Source organism: Dermacentor albipictus, chromosome 4 (assembly GCF_038994185.2).
Source record: "Dermacentor albipictus isolate Rhodes 1998 colony chromosome 4, USDA_Dalb.pri_finalv2, whole genome shotgun sequence".
NCBI lineage: Eukaryota > Metazoa > Arthropoda > Arachnida > Ixodida > Ixodidae > Dermacentor > Dermacentor albipictus.
The window spans coordinates 117255112-117268619 of NC_091824.1; the positions used below are offsets into that span (position 1 = coordinate 117255112).

The window sequence follows — 13508 nt, forward strand, 5'->3', positions numbered from 1 at the left end:
GCTTTTTTGAAAATTTGCAATTTCCAGAAATATTTCTCTGTAAACAATGATGGCATAAATTGAAAATGCGATTCTACAGATACTAGATATATTAACCTCGTCGTTTCAACACAATAAACGTCGTTAAAATTGGCTCGGTAGTTGGCGAGAAAAAAGGTTTCTTTCCCATGTGTTTCGACAGGAGTGTCCGAGCTAAAGCTTTGTCATAATGGGCGTGATAGGTTCGGTGAACTACGACTTCAGGGTTACCCAAGCGAGCGGTTGTATTTAATCAGCGGGCCGTAGAAACCAATTTCAAAGCATTGACTTAAAAAGAAAGGAGACAACATTTGGTGAAGAAACTAGCCGTTGAAATCCGGTTAGCTACGAGAAAGCTTTCGTTGCGCAAACAGCAGACGACGGGCTATGCGACTTTTACGCCTCTGGGCGGGTCTTCGACCGCGCCTGCTAACGACTTGCGAGGGTCGCTTTTAGAGTGTTTGTGCCACCGGATGCTAACACTTGTTATGTACACCCTTTCCCTCTTTTTTTTCTATCCACGCGTCCAGGATTGGCCATCGTGCTCACGATGGTCGAAATCAGCGGAACAAAAAAAAAAAACTTGAAGCGAAGCTCTTCACAGCTTGGCAGGACTCCAGGGCGAAGCAGCCTTTCCGGTCGTTTTTGCAGCGCGAATAACCGACGAAGTAGAAGATACAGGCTCGACAAGGCGATGCCAGAGGCGACTCCGGGATGGTGAGTAAATCGGCCATCATTCGTTCTTTCGTTGGTCCGCCTACCCGTCCTTTCGTCTGTAATACGTAGCGCTTGAGCAATGCGAGATCCTTCTTGTCCGCGAAGATTACGACTGCGAAGCTTTCGGTCAAACAGCCGTAAAAAGGTACGCGAGGAAGAAGTGTTAATAGATATCTACCGTATTTCTTTCTTTCTTTTTCCTTTTGCATTGTCTGCATTGAGCCTGGCTTTTGATCTTGTGGCTTGTGTGTCTCGACTTTTGAAGCATTCGCGAGAACTCGCATTTGTAGGCATTTTGCGCTGGTTTTTCCAGGGAGCTTCTCCAGCAACACATAATGTGTTATTTGCCATCAACGACGGCTTAGAAAACTAGCCGTATTGACAATAAAGTTCACCCCCCCCCCCTCTCTCTCTCTCTCTCTACAGAGAACCTAATCAGAGGGGCTTTCACAGAAAAGTAGCCCGCATCGCTATGCAATGCACCGGTGTCTCCCTACATACAATGATAAAAAAGAGAAAGGGGCAATAGATAAGGAGGTTTCCTCATCGGACAATTGCTTTTCAAAGTTTTCTTTCTCACTACGGAACTTCTAAGCTTCAGGTGTTGCAGCAACCTGTGGGATGTTGTCCTGACGTCGCCTTGAGCCACCTTTGAACTTCTATGTCTTTTTTCATTCTTCTACGGCATTTTCGGAGCGCCAGTCTCATACGTACGCACACAAGCGCCCCGCTATTCAATCAACTCGTGAAAATTCTGATGTCACGGAGAAAGTTCCAAAATTCGAAGTATCACTCAGCGCAAAATTTTCTGTTTGCAGAATTTCCCACGGAATTTCTCGATTTTGCATCTTCTTTTGAATCTTTTTCTGTGTTATTTACTTTTCTTTCTAGAATAATATGCCGGCGACTGTCCCTGAGAGACGGGCTTGTAGCTCACCATTGAGGTGAGCGACTTTGCGCTGAATGCCCCTCACGAAAAGGATTTTCGCCAGTGACACAGGCTACGGCACGGTCTCCTTTACATATCGTTATCCTAACGAAGGATTAAGAACTGCAGAATATTCAGAAAGTATATTTACAAAGGATAACTGCAGCGCTGTCCAGCTCAGCCGACAGCTCGAGAGCCAGAGAGCGTTCGTCGTCTTCGTCGGGGCGTCCGCGTGCACCGTCCACAAGAAACACACAATATGCATGTATGATTATCCCCGGCGGCAGAAGCACCGTCCCGGGGCGTCTAAATATCGGTGGTAACAGGAGAGCAATACGGTTTGAGGCGTGCGACATGCACAACGTCATTGTAATTCGGGGCAAATGAAGCACTGGTACAGAGTGGTGCGATTTCGTACGTAACTGGAGTCACGACACGCAGCACTCGATATGGGCCTGTGTACCGAGACAGCAATATATATATATATATATATATATATATATATATATATATATATATATATATATATATATATATATATATATATATATATATATATATATATATATATATTAGTAAGCGCCGCAGCAAGACTAAAGGCGCTACTTGTTAGAACTGAAAGTGACAAAACGGTAAGAAATTGTGCATCTGGTCAACGCAAAAAAAAGGAGAAGCACAAAAGCATGATGCATAAAAGGCCGGCCGCTGCAATGTAATCCGCATATTCGTTAGCAGTCTGTTTTTTTTTGTCAGTAGCGAAATTAAAATTTATTTCACCAGCAATGGGCAACGAGCGAGCACTGAGTGAGTGAGTGAATAAACTTTTATTGGGTCCAGCAAAACGCGATAAAACGTGCACCCGGCTAATCCCACGACGGGACTGGCAGGTCTAGCCTGCTGTACAGCGCTGGAGCGCGACTGGTCTGGCACGCGCGTCAAGCGTCTGACCAGACACGCGCTTCGGACCGGCCGCTATCGTTAAGCTCTGTCGTATGGTTAAGGTGTAGCTACGCGTTCAACCGTTAGCGATGCCGTCGCCATGAGCACCCTTTGGCGAGTACCGCGCGCCGCGCGGTACACTGCTCATATTTTATGCGTCACTGTGACGCTGCACCGACGAAACTGGATGCGGCCTTGCTGGATGCATGGCAGGAAAAACATTGTGGTCGAAGCTGCCCGAGAAGAGTACGATGACGCGAAAAAGTGCGGCTAGGATAAAAATTCATTGCGCTTACGCGACAAGTTATGCTATGTTCACACTACGGTCGTAACGCGCGTAACAGCTTTTTTGGCGTATCGAACGGAACGGCTGTAAAAAACGTTACGGCAGTTAAGCCGGCACCTTTGTTCACATTTACTGCTGCTTAAATTACGGCTTTTACAACAGGCCAATCAAATTTGGAGCTGCAGAATCGACGTCACCAGCGGTCCAATATGGCTCCTGCCAACATGCGAGCGCTGGCCGAGATCGAAGAAATTCACGCTCAAAACAAACTTATAGTCATGTATTCAATCGCCCAAAGACGACGAAGGCGACGCAGAAGGGTTTGGGTGCGGCAAGTATTTCTCGACAGGGCCGTGGACGGCGATTTTCACAACCTTTTCGCCAAGCTCCGAGTTGGTGACGCTGCGATGTTTCATAACATCATGCGCATGTCGCCCCAGCTGCTCCGCTTCCTTGAAAACCTAATGAGACCACTCATCGAATTTCGGAGCACGCATCTGCGGCCATCGATTTCCTCGGCGGATAAACCAGATGAACTGAAAACAGTCTCGCAAGGCGCACTGCAAAAATTTTCACGAACACAGCCAATCGTGCGCACGGAATGGCGGAATGGCACTTCCCGCGCCGGGAGCTGTCTGCAGACGGGAGGACGGAAGTGTCGTCACCGGTTGTTGAAAGCCGAAAGCTTATCGGTCATTGGCTGTGTCGCAACGGTCGTAACTTAACAGTCGTAAATGTTGCCGACCCTTTAACACTCTCACCCACGATTTTTGCGAGAATCGCGCACGTTGGTACCTTTACGTTCGCAGTCTGAACTAGACGCATACGCTTGTTGCGCTTCCGCTTACGTATGTTACGAAAAATCGGCGCCTTACGAACATAGTCTGAACATAGCATTTAGGCGTCTGCTAACTGTCAGAAAAACTTTTAGGCGTAATAAAAGCGTCGCCGAGAATACGAAATGTTTGGAAAAGCTTTCCCGTTCTTGATGGGCTGCGAACTTGACTACGCCTTTACGCCCAAAAAAGCAGTTCGCTTATCTCCCTTTCGGCAAGGGACCTGCATCAGAAAGGATGTAAATACTCCTTCATTGAGGGTCACCTCGTGCGAACGCACTTCCGATAGAATTCCCCTATAGTTCAAAGGTCGTTAGGGTTGCCTTGTGTCAGGGGTCTAATATATAAGAAATACATGTTGCAGCGTGAAAAAAAAACAACAAAACGAAAACGAAAATAAATATAAATTAAAGAAAAAATGCAGAGAAAGAAGGACGTCTGGATGGTCCAGCGCTTTACCTTTTCTGTCATAATTTTGCGTCTGTACCTCTTTTGAATTTTCTTACTCGCTGGAACATGTATTGCTCTTAATTCCAACTAGCCCAGTTGTCGGCCTTAGGTGCCGCGCTCTATAATTTATTATTTTTTTGAACGGCTCAGCTGGATCAAGGTTTCTGGGGCCAATGCCACATTGGCTTTTCATCATATTCAGACACGTAGTGCTTAGGCCCATGGTTGCAAAACCCATAATTATGTTCAAATAGCAGCTTTACTCGGCCTAGTGGTTTAGTGAATATATCGTTGCGCTGCAAAGGACTAGGTAGCGGAATAGAGTCCTGGCCACGGGAGCGGCGTTTCTTTAGGAGCGAAACGCCAGAAAAACCGTGTAATTTTCACCTGCGCGTTAAAGAACCCAAGCTGGTCAAAATTAATTTGGAGTAGTTCACTACAGCGTGCCTCATAATCATATCTTGGCTTTGGCGCGTAAAACACCAGAATTTATATCTATTTTTTTTAGTGCTTCGTTAGCGCCAATCAACAGCAGGCCGTTCTGTGAAGAAAACAATATCACCAACGATTACGATGCTCCATAAGGCGAGATTTGAGCGCAGCTCTGTACGCGTTTTCATTTTGTGACATATTGGCTGGCGCGTACAATTTGTCTTCTCATGCACACTAATTGAGGAAGGCGTGAAGGTCGTAGAGGGAAGGGCATCACAGCCTCGAAGTTGCTCGGCGGCAAATTTGGGGGAAGGATTGCTGAAGCTTGCGTTCCACGGTCGATGCTTCCTTTGGGAAATCTGCAACGGTCGTTGGAAGTTTGAGCATCAACCTAGTGAAAGATATCGCTGTCATGCCTTACATTTCGACGTGCACTTCAGTTGATACTGACACTGCGATGTCGCAATGATCGAAAAGCCGCGCGACATATCCTCAACTAAAATTGTGACGCTTCCATTTGGTCTCCGATCTCTACAGAGCTGGGGCTGCCCGGTCTTTTTCTTGTGCGCGGGAAAAGAATAGGGCAGTGATATATGTGTACGCTAGTGATGAACCGCCAAAATTCTTGGAAAACCACGAAGCGAAAGGAAAAGGAAAAAAAAACGGAAAATACGTATTTACTATAGTCCGGCTGCGACGAGAACGAAAGGAAACTCGCTGTACGGATCACCTTCGTGACGTATTGTTCTGACGCTGTATTCGCACACGATCGAGTAAACAGAGGGCCGAAAGACACACGCCAAAAAATATTGCTGCATACAATGTGCAACACGCCACTCCTTTATTCAAAGGATTGATCTTCGTGGGAGTGCAGCACCTGGTGCTGCAATGCTACCTTTGTTGCGATTCTTTCCTGCATTGTTCGGTGTGTGGTAGAAAAATCGATCAGTCTGGCTCTCAGTTCGAGTGTCGTTTATTTTGTCGCTTTATTTTGCGTTAGCAAAACCACGCTTCCGTGTATCAATCTGTATACAGATAAAGAAAGCTTAACCATGATTTTGGTAACGCTCGCTGTGAGTGGAAACTCGCATGTCGCCGATGCACTGATCTCTAGACTGATTTGTGCAGCAGGCTTCGCTGGAGTAAAGTGATACTCTATTCCTTGGCTAGATTTCCTGCCTTAATGTACTTCCTTCTTTTCTTATTTACTTTGTTTTGTTTCTTCTATAAGTTCCCCAGAGACTGGAGTTCATTTTTAACGAATGGCAAAAACGGCCCTTTGGTGGCCTATTTTCCCACTTGCCAGTCAAATAACAAACAATAACCACGTAACCTGAACAGAACGGAGGCGTAGTTGGCAGAAGCTTGTTTCATATACTCAAGCATGCATGAAGACAAAGTAAGCAGTTCATTTGTTTATTTATTGCGCATGAGTATACGAACAATCTTTCTCAAAAGTATGCGGGCCTCGTTGCCAGCAACCATCATGCTAACTACAGGCTGTTTAAAGGAGTTCCTGTTATATGCCGAAATTTCCAACGCCCTGACGAATCTGAGAGTGAGTGCATAAATTTTAACTCAACCAACTGTGATGCCATCATTACACCACCAATACGTGCTTTCGAACGCTTCAAGACACGAGAGAGAGCGCACCGTGCGCTCTCTCTCAGCACAGTGTCTCGGGTGTGTTGTTTTCGAGTCTATAGGCCGCAGCACGGCTTGTACACACTGGCTAGGGTTGACTACGGCCGCTTTATGTCAAAGAAATGAAAAGTATGAAACGTATTATTTTATTATTAAAGTGTGCTAGAACTCACGTAGTTGCCAAACATACTTTTACAACATTATAAAGCGAAATGCTTTGTTTCTGCATCTATGTGTCAGACATCGTGCACCGCCAGAGCGGCATCGTCTCTGGAGGAATCACGTGCGAGGAACCACGCGAGCAACGCGCTGTTCATGGTGTCGCTATCAGCTGCTCCAAGACACTGTCACCAAAAGTTGTCACTAACAAAAGGCCACACAATCCTATAGTCGATCAACTATCAATAAATATTGCTGCGCAAAACCATGTGCGAACGGCCATCAAAATATACTATGAACTACCATCTCTCTTGTCCCTGCTACATTTCACCGCCGACAGACCGCGAAAAGACGCGTTCGTTTCTTCCAAATAACTCAGGAGCATTTAGCAACGCCGTGACGAAAAGTTGCCGTAGACCGAAACTATTAGATGGCGCTATTCCTGTTTTGTTAAAACAGCGAATCAGCGCGCGCTATAATGGCTGAAGCGATACCATCACCGAAAGTGATCGTCGCAGAATACTTCCCCTTCCTTATACAGCTTCGCGGTCTTTGATGTACCAGTTGTCAGTAAAGTCCCTTTATGAGCATTACACGCTAAGTACCGAAAACGTTTGCGGTGGCGCCGACGCATTTTATTGGAAAGCCCCTCCTTGCAGCTGGGCGCTGCTTCCATCCGCCATGTTCTTCCTGGGCCAGTCCAGCTGCTGAGTTCGACGGCGCTAGCACTCTTGTTTTCTTGCTTGTGCAGTTGTGTCGGCTACAGATTTTCAGCGAAGGTGACTTCTGTACATCTTTCGATGTTTGAAGGAAGTCAGCGTACGTTTCCGGACGCTTCTTGCTGCCAGCTGCTGCAATGTTACATCGTTCGCCTCAAGGCAACGATTTACGCATATTAGAGGCACAGATAGTACAACTGCGGGCCCTATGCACGTTTCGAAAAGCCCTGCGTCAGTCTGAATAGCGCTAACCAGATTCGGTAATGAACGGCGAATTTGGATTTGTGATCGTGGGTTCGTTCCTGAGCCCATCTTACCTAAAATCGCTTTGTTGAGCTATTGTTGAACATTTGAACAGGAACACATAGGAGATTCGGTAGTGGTTTTATTACAGTACAAAACGAAAGGAGGCAAAACTATTTCTAGCAGCGAATAATCTCAATTTCGGTCCTTCAGGTAGGAGTGGAGGGGGCATATTACGCGTTCAGAAAGATTCACGATTGGCAATTAACCATTATTTAACCTCTCCGGCCAGACCTCCTCGGGGGTGGCATAGGCACATGCCACGAATTTGCCGGATTTTTCAATAAAGTTGTTACCACTACCACGATCGGCAACTGTCGCAAATATTATATTACCAAGCGGGGGAAAAAAAAGAGGCAGTCGGTATTTATACCGCAAACATGGAGACAGTCTTGAGCACAAGTAACGATCAAGTGACGGCGCTCTATCTGGATCGCGGTCTCAGCGTTTTCATTAGACGGGCCCGAAACACCTCTTCCGATAACAGGTTAGAGAGATTTTTTTCACCAGCTTCAAGTTTTATGTGCACCGAGGGAGCTGGTACATTTTCTTACGTACAAGAACCACGACTTGAAGAATAAGAGAGAAAGCCAGGACTCGAACAGTGCTCACTATGCTACATTGAGTTGAAGGAGCCCTGTTTTCGAAAGGTCGTGCTATCGCTCACACTCGCTTTCGTCCTGCCGATTTTGTACATTTCATCAGGCCGCGCGCAGCAGCAATTAGTTTCAGTTTCAGTAGCAGTTGCAGTTTATTGATGCGATTGAAATTTTGTAATGAAAAAGTAACTCTAGGAGGTCCCATAGTCAAAGACAGGGGAGGGACCTCCAAGACTGGCGAGGGACCTCCCCACCAGCAAGCAGAGAAGTACCAACAAGCACAGCCCTTGTTGATTTCCTTTGGAAGCGTGCAGACGCATATGTAGGATGTAGTATAGTAAGTAAAAATATTCAAGAGGATCTCTACAACTTCCCAAACACTTGTGGGTGTACTTGTCGTGATGTCAGGCGCTGTGAAGCGGCAGCGTCAGAACACGCTCTCATCCGATGCCGCGATCAGAGGACTTCTTGAAGGAACCGACACGAAGCGAACTTGTTTACAATTTAATACTACTTTAAGGAGAACTTCCGATAGCACACCTAACTATAAAGCATTTCGTGCCGATACATGTTTACACATGGAGCAGCGGCTGTGCTATCAAGAAGCACAAGACAACGCGCAGAGAAAGGGTTCCGATGTTGTTATTTCAGGAGTTCGCATCAGCCCCGATTTGAAAACTAAGAACTGAAAATAAAGTCTTGAAAGAGCAACTCATTCTCTAGACAGTGTTTTGAAAGGAGACCACGGGCATTTTCCGCAGGCTCTTTGGAACAAACATCTTTTACACAGATCGGCGCCTGGGTTCGCAGAGCGCCGTTTACCTAAGTGGTACGCACATATATCTGATGGCAGAACAAGTGCGTAACTGTGCTTGCGGGGTGCTAGTTGATTTATGCGTATGCAACACGCTTGAGTCTTTGGCAGCATTAACTATCTAAATTTGTAAGGCAAAGGCTGCAGGAGGTTTCAATATGGCAAGTGCCCACACAGCCATATAAATCCGATTTCTGTGAACGGCTAAGGTTGATCACAATTCGATACTTCGCTCCATGATGTTATTGTAGCAGAGTCTATTTCGAAGCCTTTATGGAATGGCAGAATTTTATTCTCAAAACTTTTTGTTCTTGCTTCCAAATTTTGTTTTCTTGGTTAATACTTATACTTGGCTGATTAACATTGAGCTTCCTCACGCTATCGCGTCTACTAGAAGACAACATGACATCATGAAATGACAACAAGACAAAGACCCGCCGCCAAGGTCTGTGAGTGGTGACACTGCCTAACACTGCCAGAGTTCTACTAGAAAAACATAAATACCCAAGAAAGTAGATGGGGAAACGGCACCACGGTAGCTCAATTTCTAGAGCATCGCATGCGAAATGGGAAGGTTGTGTGATCGTTCCCCACCTGCGGCAAGTTATTTTTTCATCCTCTTTCATTTCCAATAATTTATCGTTTCTTTATTTCATTTATTAAGCACAAGTAATTTCCCCTATGTTGTCCTTGGTGTCAGTGTTTGTTGGCTTCTTATGACTAATAAAAATCGGGCCCCTCGGTTAACCCCATTTCTTCTCGTTTGTTTGTGGGCTCTTATTCTCAATATTACGTGGAATAACTTTGTAAAGAATGCAAGTCAAGGTATGAATAACTTTGGAGGTAGAAGAACTTTAGTGCCGTGTCGAATACACACCACAATTTTCGATCACAGGGCACCCGGTACCGACGTCAGACGCCTTTACCATATATTCTGCGACCCGGGGCCCGTAACGCATGAAAAAAAAGGCACGAAGCCTAGAAACCTTACTCCTTAATCTAAGCGAAACAAAGGAGAAACAACACGGATGACGGGCGCAAGCGCCAGAAATAGCTATAGAATGACCCACGCGAAGGAGCACAATAGATAGATTCGCAATAGAAGGAACCATTTCCTGCGATGGTACCAAGACCGGATCAATATACGCGTCTGCGGGCCAACCTGCGTCTGTTTCTTCTCTTCCACTCAAATGTGCTGCGCGTGACTGGACGATCCTCTCTCTTTGGTGGGGCCGAGGCATTTCTGCGGCAAAGCTGTTTGCGCGGACCCTGTGCCGTTGTTGTCGGAGGTCGCTAAAACTACCACCAGCAATGGCTCGAGCGTCGTCGTCTTCCACAGCCGACTTGTTGGCATCCCTCGGCGCTACCGCACGAACGTGCTCGTGCAACTGCTCCCGCGTTCGTCGTCGTCGCCGCCGTCTAATGGCAGACGAAGCGTCCTCCTGCCACAACTGGCAATAATGTTGACATTAGGTTGACGTGAACTCAGGGCCAGGCACGGTCACGTTAAAATTCTTGAGATTCCCATCCACAGTTGCAATACGGGACAATTGTGGACCATTGAGCAGAAAAAGTAATGACCCAGGCTCTTGCACATTATAAAGCGGGTCTCCAACAAATTCGGTGGGGCAAGGCAGACAGCCTGCACCACCTTCATCAGATCCATCGCGACTGGTAAAATCACCTATGGAAGCGCAGTTATAACACCATAAAAGCAGCCGAAAAAGCCATTCAAGTTCTCTACCTACAAATCCTTCGGACTATTACAGGTCTCCCTAAGTTCACAAATATACGCCAACTGCAACACTTAACGCCTCTGGTACCCATGGACGACATCATCAAACATGCTCGGACATCACTGAATAATCGACTGCATCTCACCACACAGTACCAGGACACCCTGCTGTGGTACACCCGACGCGTCCGCACAGAACCCCCGAAAACCCCCGAACACTGCAGGCGAAGACACCACCCTCACTCTTCCTACCCTTCACCCCTCCAAGGTGTCTACGCCACTCGCAGCAAGGGCCACTACGGCCAGACAGCGCCTCTCTCACCGACGCAATCTGTACAATGCCAACGCAATATATACTGACGCCGCACTCAATGGCAACCACATGGCTCTGGCCTGGTACAAACCCTCGTCTGGTGAGGCCAGGGGCTACATTTGTACACTAAACTACGCGACACCTTCATAGGCAAAACTTTTGGCCATCTGGACCGCCTTACAAGACAATACAGCGCCATGCACAATCTACACCGACTTATTCGAAGCATTAAAAGACATTGAGGACCCTAGTTTGGAAGATGTCGCTGCTCTACGCATCCGCCAGATTCTACAGCACAATGGTATTGACGTCAAGGTCGCCTGAACGCCGGGACACATGGGGGCCCAGGGGGGAGGTAACGAGGTGGCGCATGGCCCTGCCACCTCACACTCTGGCGTTCTACATTATCCTCTCCAACCTCTCTTACGCGGGTCCTCTGATCTTGGTGACCATCCCTATGCGGATTTACCGCCGAACTCTCACTTCGAAATGGCACGAATACGCCGCTTCCTCTAGCACACAAACAGGGAGAGACTCCAACATCTCACTCCTCTTCACATGTTTGAGGACATCGCCCTCAGCCGATCCCAGGAAATATTTATAAATAAGGTACTTGCCAACACAGCCACTACCCCTGACATAATTCACAAATGGCAGATGTTGGCCGACCGAAATAAGGGCTTTGACGCTTCTGTCCGCCGAATACGCACCTTCTGCCACTTCGTATGCGAATCCAACTGGCAGCATATCATTTTACACTGTCCCACATTCAATAATTACCGAGACGACAGCAATATTTTTCTACATAGCCATATTGAAGCTTTACAGAACGACATTCTCCAAAAGCCCAATCGCCTAGTATAGTCAGCCCACTTTGACGTTGCTAGCGACCTGGCTCCCTCGATTTAGTGGGTGTATATCTCTCCTTCGTATGCCCTTCCTCATCAACCAGCGACTTTTAATCCGCCCTTTTCTTAATCCTTAATAAAAAAGAGTTCATTCATTCATTCCACAGCTGGCTCCGTTGCCGTTCGTTATTACAGTATAGAATTTCGCTTCTGACGTCGTAATGGGGAGGCCGCGTTTACGGAGGTATGTGCCATTGCTTAAGGAGGTATGAGGCATTCATTGTTTTACTTGTTCATTAAGCAGAAGCCACCGCAACAATGGACAGTCTTTAGTGACTCCAAGGCAGCCCTTCAGTGTATACGAAGCCCAATGCGCGACGGACCGAATGAACAACTGGCCTCAGAAATTCGGCACATATATCATCAAAGCCATGAAAAGGGGCATAACATAATCTTTCAGTGGCTTCCAGGACATAGTAACATCAGCGGGAATGACCACGCCGACGAAGCCGCCCGATCTGCACATGAAAGTGGTCAACGAGTCGTCATTCCGCTTTCGCGAACAGACGCTGCGGCTGAGTTGCGATTGATGTCCCGTGAGTGTACTTTGCCCCTGTGGGACTCAAATGTTTTCACCATGTGTCGGTTGCGTTCATTGTCTCCGGACATACGGATGCACCTCCCGCCTGGATTACCACGACGTGAACAGACCATGCTCTACCGCCTGTGGCTAGGCGTTGCCTTTACAAACGCCTATGCTTTCCTCATAGGAATGGCCAACAGCCCCACGTGCGACACATGCAACATCGACGAGACGCTCGCACACATTATCTGTGTCTGCCCGCGATACAGTGCTGAGAGACAAGTGATGTGCAGAGTACTGGACCAGTTGGACAATCGTCCACTTTCAGAACTAAAAGCTTTAGGTCAATGCTCCGAAAGAACATCCGCGTTGAAGGCCTTACTCGCATTATTAAGGTTCCTGCGGTCTACGGGGCTTCACGACAGACTCTAAGAATGCCGCCCCCTACCGCTCTTTACTGTACGCGCTTTGTTCGTGCTTGTCTCTCTTTCTTTCTATCTCCCTCTTCCGCTCTGTTTCTCTTTTTATCCCCCTTAACCCTTCCCCCTGCGCAGGGCAGCCAAGCGGAACTACCTCTGGTTGACCTCCCTGCCTTTCTCTGCATTATCTTATCTCTCTCTATCTTGTTTTACATTGACGCCATACGTGAAGACTGGATCATTGAGCATGTGTTGGTGAAGTTCGACATGCGGCGCTTCTCGAACTGGTGGAATCAGCACCCCGCTACTGTAAGAGGCACGTGTATTGATTTGGTATTTGTAAAGCCGGATATCTGTGATTTACATACTATAGGGATGCCATTCGCTGTATATCACAGTGATCACGAGGCTGGGATTGGGAAATGTAAACGCTGTCATCTGCCGTCAACTCAAGAGTAAACAATGCAAGATTCAATGTCTGCAGACAAAGCACTGCACAGCGGAGAAGGCACACCGAGCAGTGCAGGCACAAGAGACGACAACACAAGATAAAGCGGTAGAAGAGACAACACAAGACCAAGCAAATATAACATTGCACACAAAATTAACAAAAGAGCAATCAGATCATTTTAGTTCACGCTAAACCTTGCTTTCATTACTCGCCTGCTAAAAAGAGGCGGAACAACTTGCACGCGACAAGGAAGCACGGCAAAATACCAACAAAAACCTTACGCGCCACAAAAAAAAAGAAAGGTAACACTAGGAA

General features: G+C 46.9%; 1 protein-coding gene across 1 annotated transcript in view; it reads left to right on the top strand.

The window, feature by feature from the left end:
- Positions 1–685: 685 nt before the first annotated feature.
- Positions 686–13508, top strand: part of LOC135914684 (uncharacterized) — a 200187-nt gene continuing 187364 nt past the window's right edge. The window contains exon 1 of the mRNA XM_070537520.1: positions 686–735. The gene's annotated coding sequence lies outside the window, so the exon portion shown is untranslated. The remainder of the gene's footprint in view (positions 736–13508) is intronic.